General features: G+C 39.0%; 1 long non-coding RNA gene across 2 annotated transcripts in view; it reads right to left on the minus strand.

Moving 5' to 3' along the window:
• The window catches only part of LOC135577434 (uncharacterized), a 60,300-nt gene extending 51,707 nt beyond the window's left edge, over positions 1-8,593 (minus strand). For both annotated transcript variants that reach the window (XR_010469227.1, XR_010469226.1), the window contains exon 1: positions 8,500-8,593. This is a non-coding gene — a long non-coding RNA (uncharacterized LOC135577434). The remainder of the gene's footprint in view (positions 1-8,499) is intronic.
• Positions 8,594-9,311: the final 718 nt, after the last annotated feature.

The following is a 9,311-nucleotide window of genomic DNA, read 5'->3' on the forward strand; positions in this document are numbered from 1 at the left end:
GAAGATGTCCTTTTATTTGAATGGGTGTTCGTGCCTCAAGATGTACAGTCTGAAAACACCAGAGTGTGTGATCAAAGACATGGGACAGCTTCCGTATGAGGAAAAACTAAATATGCTCAGACTCCTGGGTGGAAAGAAGGGAATGCTAAGGGAAAGATATGGCCCAGGTCTGAAAATAAATGCTGTGAATGGTTTGACAAAGTGGTTGGGGAACAATTATTCATTGTTTTTTTGCATAGCACAGGAACAAGCTACCAGGTTTAAAGCAAACAAAGTATTTTTTCAGCCAGCACATAATTATACTGTAGAACTCACCATCACAACACATAGTAAAAATGAAGAATAGAAGTGCGTTCAAAGAGCAGAAGAAGGTTGCATTAACTATATGCCTGTATATTTGTACTTTGGTGAAACAGTAGCAGGCACTTTTTGGGTGGGGAATTGCTATCAGGTTATCATGATCGCAATGAATGAATCTCAAATCTCGTAGCTGCCACTTTCACCGGTGCAGTGCTGCTTAATAACTTGCAGAGGCACTAGTTCAAGTATGATGCTCAGGGAAAAACTTTACTTTTGAATCCCCGGGATGTGTTTCTTCTGTATTTCACATTTCCAAAATATCATGGCCACTATAGTCCCATTTCAGAAGCAGCTCATTACAGTTGCTTGTTTTTATAAAATATTTTCCATTATTTTCAGTTTGCTTGCCATATCACACTGGAAGGTAAACAACCTGTGATTGCCTGAAAGAATCTGCATTTACTGTTTCAAGATGTGTTACTTTCAAAAGAAATCAGCTATGAAGGAAACCCAACAACGTGTACCTTTCATTCTCACTTCTCAATATATTATGAATATTCTTTTAAGTCCTGAGGTATTGTTTTCTGCAATAAAAATATTACATTTCACCTCTCAGTGTACCAGAATCATGTGCTAGACTGACTCACAAGATTGTAAACTGTGGCACACTTACAACTTGACTGAAAGTAGCAGCTCAGTTCATCAATTTATATGATATTATTCCAGATACATAACCCAAAGAAACATCAGTGAATGAAGAAGCAGATGGATCTGTTCCTGTTTCATGGTACAGTCAGCAAGAAAATATTATCAATATGGCATATTCCTAAATGTAGCTGGTTCCATACAGCCACTGTCCTTTGCAATGAGATCCGTGTGGCTGCAAATGGCTGAGAGTGCTGCATTGATTGTTTCAATTGTTCTTTATGTTAAAAGAAATAATGATACCAAAGAAACAACACACGGAAGACAGATGAAAACAGGGCTGCCAAGGTGCTATTCCATCTTCCACTATCTACAGGCCTTTACGCTCTTGGTTTAGACAGACATACCATTCCAGGCAGGGAGGCACCTGTGAGGTCTAGGATTTGACATGCTGTAGGTGCTTGGGTTTGATTTTGCTTTTTTCAAGGTGTCTACAGTGAGTTTGATTTTTGCAGATGGTAAGAGGAAGAGTAGCAGTAGAATGATGTTAGATTTCCTTTGAAATACTTGTCGTTTGTACTCTAAGGAAGTTCTTTCATTCCAATACAAACTTGCTTTAGCTTTGAAGACTACATGAGACCTTGGTTTGCTGTAGCCAAGAATCACTTTCCTATTGCATTGGTGACTTATTTGGGGGCTTTTTTTTATTTCAGGTTTTTTATATTAGTTGGAACACAGGAACAAATCACTTCACACTTTCCATGAAGATTTCGGAGTACCTGTGATCCTCAAGAGACACCAATTTGTGCCTCTGCCTTGGGTAAGCCACATTAGCTGGAGTAACATCTGAGGGAAGCACGTTTCCTTCACACGCACAGCAGAGCCACATCACAGGGGCAGTGGGTCAGTGCAGTGAATGGCTGCTTCTTGCCCAGCTTCTTCAACCATTCCTTCTTTTACAGAACTATGTCAGACTTGCTCCGCAGCCGTCTCTTTTCCTGTCAGACAAAGTGTAGCAGGGAGCAGACAAGGACTTAGGCAGCAGAGTTAAGGCTCCCTCTTGCTCTTCTCTATCCCTTTTTCATGTACTTCTGTCCAAGATACAGCAGCAACCTTTCAAGCCAGATGCTTCCCTAGTACATCCCATACTCTGTCCCAGACAAACACGATATATTCTTCCAGTTGTCCTGTGGATTACCAAAACTAGGCCTTGCAGTTTACCTTCAAGGGGATTCTGTGTCATGTTAGGGGAAATAACTGGATGATTTCAAAGTTCTTCCGAGTTCTAGCTGTCTCCCAAGACTGTACGCTGAATGGAAAATGTCTTTTTTTTTTACCTTTCTGTGTTTGTGTAGATGTATGTGTATCTTGTACAGCTTAATATTAGATCAAATTTTAAATGTTACATATGTTATTTTGTCGTGCTGGTAGTAGAAAATCTAGGATCATCCGAGCAAAATCAGAGCAGACTGCACCTTCCTTCTGGCAACCCTCAGGCTTCAAAAGAAAGTGAAAAACAACAGGAAATTATGTGATGCATCTACTAATTCATGGAAGAACATTGGTGGCAGAAAGTTACCTTCCTGCCCCTCCATGTCTGTCCGGACACCTAGCTTTCAGTTATTTCTATTACTATATAAGACTGCACAGCTACAATTGTTACTATGCAGTGTAATAAAACAAGTGCCTTTTTAGATTTGCCAAGTGTGTGTACAATTGCAAGTACACATAGGGTAGCTTCTTTTCATTTTTGCACACTAATCTATTGTACAAATGTTTAAACACAGCATGGAAACCTTTGCTGATAAATGCATGGAAGAAATATCACCTGTAGACAATGACTCATGTCTGCTTCATGCGTTTCTGCCCTACATTCTACCATACATTTGGGAGGGGAGAAGCTATCATATGGATTAAGTTAGTAACACTCATCCTCACATTTTCAGAGAGTGCTTACCCTTAAATCATATCTCTTTGGACCCTGACAGGCTTTCACACCTAGTCTTATTTCATGCTGGAACTTTCCAGGGACACATTAGTCGTGCTTCACAAATCACCATGTTTGCTAGTGAATGACACACCCTAAGCAAGCATTACTTAAATCCATGAAGGAACTGGGAGCATTTTACACTTCTGTTGGTGTTGAGCTAAAGAGCCTATCTCCTTTAGGCTTCTACCATATGTTTTGGTCTTAAAACAAGTATCTTAATAAGGCAGTCACAGAAGATTTTGATTAGTGTGAGGTTTCTGTGATATCTTTATCTTGTAGTATCTTTCCTCTACATTTATCTGCAGGCATTTTTTTAAATCTAAGGGATACTAATTACAAATCATAACAGGCGGGTTTTTTAGCCAATTCCTTTCTTATGTTGGTTGACTAAAAATATCTCCTCTCTCCAGTTTACTATGTTAGTATCTAATATAGAAAAAACATATTAGTAGTGAGTGTCTCTTCTGCATTAATAGAGTGTAACTCACCTGATATCGAAGATCAGACACATGAGACTATATCTAAATCATGTAAACTAAACTACCCCTCTGAAAAAAAAAGAAGTATTTTATAAGTCGAAGTATGAAGTTATTAATCTGGAAATGAACTCTGAAATAAACTCTGAAAATGGCAGAAAACGAAGAGCAGAAGTCTCAGAGATTATAAAGTCTCCTGCAGAAGGATATGACAACTTATTTCACCTCAGATAGGTTACTTCCATCTCAGTGACCATACAATTTTCAAAACACTTTTGCCTGTAATGTTGTTGGCCTTCAAAGAGCTGAGTTCCAGGAAAGCATCAGCCAGCCTGACTGCTGGCTTTATAATGCAGGTGGAATAAATCCAGGCAGCACCAATTATCAGGTACACGAAGTAATGTTCTCAGGTAATAACCCAGCAGAGCATGAGACAAGAGCCAGGCTGAAGCAACTCTTACCAGCTCCATGAACACTGAAATTAGTAGTGTTACAAGAAAATTTGGCCAGGAGTCTGTTTATTCCAGCTCATTGTGTTTGACTGCCTTTTCCAGAAGACAAGGCTTCTGAAGTCTGCAGAAGCAGTGCAGGTCAATGGTGTTCTAATAGGGACAAGCAGGGGTTTTGTGTAACCTGGATCATTTATTGGAAACAGAGAGTCCCACCATGAGGTAGCGCATCGTGACGTAAGGGAATGCCATACAGCCATATCACAATAGGAGAGCCCAGGCTGATTTGAACTAATTTTGCCAGTTTCTTCTACAGCTTCGAAGATGTCTGTGCAGAATGTGTTTTATTTCTGAGGAGTGCAGCCTGTATTCCTTAGTGTGACAAGGCGCGTCAGCTGGCTGTTGATACAAACTTCCTACACAAGTGTACAAGGTCTTTTAAGCTCCCTCTGTTCTTGGAGGAGAAAGATGAATACCTCAAGAGGGCAGTAAATCTCATCTGAAGACAAGCGACTTCTGGAGCTGTGTATCTACTAACCATAAAGGCCAAGTGGACTACCAACTTACAATAGGTGGCTATGTTTTAGACAGCAAAACATTAAATTCATCTGGTCTGTGTCCCGTTGTGTACCTAGGTAACACAGAAGGGCAAAAAGGCTGTTTCCGTGTGAGTGTCCACATCTTGTCTTCAGCACCCAGACAAGGACAACTTGAAGGCAGGCAATGATTTGGCCTTCCAAGGAAGCCAGATCTCACCACTTTCTTGTGAAATTACCCTGTCTTTGAAGACAAGATAGAGCACAAAACTATAAGGAAACTGTGCAAAACCAGAGAGCTAAATCTCTGGTCTGCACAGCTAAAGAAGTTGCCTGATGATTAGAAAAGGTCAGGTAGATGAATTTTAGCAACTGAAATTCTCTCGTTTAATGTGACAGAAGGAAGAAGTATGTTTGCTGCCATGGGTAAATAATAATTCTTTTCAAACCTATGGGCATCTTTAATCTTATCTATTGAAATAGAACAGCTCACATGTCTAAAATGAAGACTACGAGTTAGGAGGCATATCATCACCATGGTCTCAATGGTGTTAAGCTGGGAAAACAGGACGGATATGCAGGTAGCCAGTTCAGTAAAACAGATTATGAAGAAAAGAGAATAAATCAGTGCTGCTTCATTGAGAAGTCTGGATGTTGCAGAAATATGTTTGGGGCGGTTTGGTGTGTAAACTGCATAGTCATTGTGAACTAACATACAACATAGCTTTCTGCCTAGCCCTAAACACATTCTTTGTCACCGTAACAAAAGCCACAGCTGTAAACAGTTAATGGTGCAATTGCTTGATCAACAGCCATCAGAATAAAAGTAAGATGAGCCCATCTTTGTTGCCTCAACAGCCCTCACCTCTGCTACAAAAATGCTTTTTAACTGGCTACAGATGGGCTTCTTCACAAGTGTTTCTAATTCAGCTAAACATCTTGATAGGAAATGTCATAAATTACATGCATGAGACTGTCAGTAGAATTTTCAGCAGACGTAATGTGAGTTCATATGGAAATAAAATGAGAACTTTGGACAAATTTCTGAGCCTGTAAATGTTCAACTTCACCTACAATCCCACTCACAAAGGCACCTGGGAAATCATTGATGATCCTAGATAATGTGTGATTGGTGGAAAAGGGAGACTCATAGGCTGTAATTTCCCTACACCTTGGACTGTAATCTTCCTACATTTTCCACAAGTAATTCCCCTTACACATTTCAGAAGTGATAAAACGTATCACAAATGAGCTATTTTGTACATATCCAAGATACTCATCTCTGGCTGGGAAAAAAAAAAAATCTCTTTGCGCTTTGATATTTATTTCCAGATATATTTATTTCTCTGGTAGGCATTTGAGACCTGGGTGCTGAAAAGACGCATGCATGTACTTAGCGATATATATGTGAGTACCACCATTGATCTCAGCAGGACTGCCTTTTTTCTGAAGTCAGTGAGACTACTCATGTCTGAAATTGGGAAAGTAAATTAAACCCTTTCAGGATCAGGGTTACAGCAAATACATTTTCATTCAACGTTGATGAATGAAAAAATATTCTTTTCAGAACTAGTATTTTCTTTTATTGATACTTTTTGTTTTCTCAATAAGGCTATCTCAGTTCAGACACTAATTCTGCTCTATTATTCTCACAGTTGTGAAATTCCATAATGGATTTTTTTTAAATTGGTATCTTCTTGTTTTCACTGCAAATTCTGCTAACTTTGAAGTATTGTATGCTACCATGTAGCCACATTTTAGAGGTGTTGACTGGTTTCCTGAGCAGTTAAGTATATCTACTGCATGTGGTTCTTTTCTACTTTATGGGATTCATATGCCACACAACTCACTTTTATGCCTCTGGTTCTTCATTAAGGAGTGTGATTAACATCTATCATTGTCAAATTTGCATTGAAATAGAAACCATTGCTTTGAAGCATCACAGAGTTGAACTCCGTGTTCTGGAACTGATGTGATTCTACACACACCACTCATCCTAACATGGTTTCAGGTTAAGGCCAGTTGCTGCATATCTATAACTCACTGTTTTATCCACCCTTTTGACCTCTCTGGAGTGCTCTTTCAAATCTCCACTCTTTGCTTCATCTTGTTGGTCAGCTAAGCATTCTCAATAAGTGCAGCTGGACTTCAGCCAGTGCTGATTTCCCTTCCCAGATCATATAAACAGCAATAAATTTAGTGACAACTAAGCGACACACTTTAGTCAAAGTGTTGCTTATATTAAATAGGAGGAATGAGATCAAAGAAAAAAAGACGTTATAAAACAACAAGAATTTGTATTTGTGTCCATCTTAAACTAAGATGGAATACACAAGGAAAAGCCTGAATTCTTCAGACTGCAAACAAATGTGAGAAGCAATTCCTCAATAGTCCTATGCATAGAATGGGTTGGATTTGCTGTCTGTTGTTCTTCCCACATCTTGGTTCTCAGAAATTCACATTTGTTGATAATCAAAGAAGCAGGATTTCCTCAAATGATAGCTCATATGTGGCCATTTACCCTTCAGAAGTGCTTAACCCCAAGGTATCCTACCTCCATTTGGAATTACTAAGTAAGGTTTTCTGCTCATTCTACCAGCAACTGGCAATTAAGTATACATATTTAATCACCAGTCATTCCAGTAACCCAAACACACGTCAATACTAACAAACTAAGCAATATAATCCAAGTATCTGTTTATGTATATACAGTTACTTATATCATTCTGTGGATTCTAATACAAATTTTGATTTCCTGGACTTCCTTTCCAGTCAGAAGTTTCCTTTTCCTTTGTTCACTGAGAAAATACTATCAACCGCATAATAAACTGGTGACGGCATTCTTTAAGAGTGACTGAGATTGTATGCCCTAAAACCACAGATAGATTGTACTAGATCCACTGCTGTGAAATTGCTGAATCAGATACCAGCCATAGAAATGTGTCTGCTTCACAAGAAAACAGTCAGGCTAACATTTTCTTGCCAGTCTGGAAATACTCAGCTTGAACTGTTACTTTCAAAGTTCTAACTTTGTCTCCTGTCAAATGACATTCAGAGAGATCCCAAATTATTTCCTGTATCTGGCTCATTTTAAAAAAAAAATCTTGAGGAACGTTGTCTAATCCATTTCTGTTTCCAGTTTAGTCCTTCCAAATGGTTACTGAAACAAGTAGCCTTAGGCAGCAAGCAAATACAGCAAAGACAGTTGAGTCCATAGAAGCTAGTCAAGGAAACAGATTTTAGTCTGTTTCCTGAAGAAATGTACTTGTACCTGCATCTGCTCATCTGCCTGTTTGTACCTCTGAGTCCTCATAGTCTGTCATTGCTTGTCAGTTTTAACCAATGTGCAGAGGACGTAGTGCAAAACACTTTCATGCATTTTCTGGAAAGACCCAGTCAAATAGAGAGGAGAAAGCAATGAGGCAGAGACTACAAGCTGCACTCTCAACCCTGACTTGTTCTCAGGGAGTCCACATGGGTGAAAGATAGCGTGAACATCCCAAAGAGAGGAAAGGACTTGGTCAGTGTTTACAGCTCACAAGGCATCAGACAACCCAGCTTTGACGCATAAATTTGCAGGAGCCCAGTCCTGTTCTTCCTGGTCCTCCTGGAGCTAGTTATTGATCCATCCACTGATTACCATCAAGAGTGCTGATGACTACCACCAAGTTCACTGCAATGCATATAGGGGCATGTATTAATAAAATGTGACCCACCAGTTAATTGTTTGGAATACACTTGTACACAGTGAGTCTTTAAATGTTGTTATAATGTTAGTGATAAGAATAGCCATAATAGTATCTCAGAATTGCATATTTGTTTTCCACCACAGATTACAAAAACTATTCAGAAAATGCATAACATTTTTACTTCCCTTTCACAGATGAGGCAAAAGAGACAAGGGGTGTCGGTAACCTGTAGAGGTGAAAAGAGATCCAGCTCTACCTTCTGACTATTTGATTATGTCAACAAATAACAACAGGTCCTGGAACAGTAGTTTGTAAATACCATTACCCCAGAACCCCTGCGAGGAAGGAGAGACCCAGACAGTTTTACTGATATCACACAGTATCAGAGCAAATAGTAGGAGTGGAAACACTCACCTCTGCCTCACCTTCTAAACGCTAGGACATGCTCCTTTCTCTGTACCCATGTTCTCAGCTTTATGAATCCACTGCATATAAAACTGCCAAATCACTATATAGTTAAGCGATTCAAGGCTCATATTACCATATGCATTGTGATTGGGAAAATATTTTCAAACACTGTTTAAACTTACAATAACTCTTCAGAACTTGTTTTTATATTTGTAGCCTTTTATCTCTTCCTAGTGCAGACAGGGACTTGACTCTATTAATCTGCAACTGATTTGTGTGATGGCAACATTTCCAGCTGCACAAGTGCTGTAACATCTACACCTAAATTAGCTTATGAGTCAACATATCTAGTTGGGTTATTACATGTATTGCATCAATTATCTACAAATGAAATACAGCTGCATTGTCTGTTGCACCATTTTAAAACACTCTCTTAACGAGCCTTATTGCTCAAAAAGATCAGGAGCATTTGGTGGCAACAAATAAAAAGGAAACCTAATCTGGGCCTGTATTATCCAGCTGTAATTTTTTTTTTAGTTGAACCTAATCAGGTGTTTACCACAAACATGGGGAGTACTTTTAGTTTATTTGCTAAACAGGAGTTGGACACAGGAAGCATGCCTGGGTCACAGTCAAAGGCTCTCACCTGCAAAACAAGGTCACCTAGGTCTTTGTGAGAGACACTGGAATTAAAAAAAAAAAAAAAAAAAACAACACACAAAAAAAAAAATCCTTTTCCAGCAGTTCAGGATCTGGCTGACATTTTGATGGATCCTCCTTAATCTTTTTCACATTTTCTTTTACTAAACAGGGCAACA

Source organism: Columba livia, chromosome Z, assembly GCF_036013475.1.
Source record: "Columba livia isolate bColLiv1 breed racing homer chromosome Z, bColLiv1.pat.W.v2, whole genome shotgun sequence".
In the NCBI taxonomy this organism is placed as follows: Eukaryota; Metazoa; Chordata; class Aves; order Columbiformes; family Columbidae; genus Columba; species Columba livia.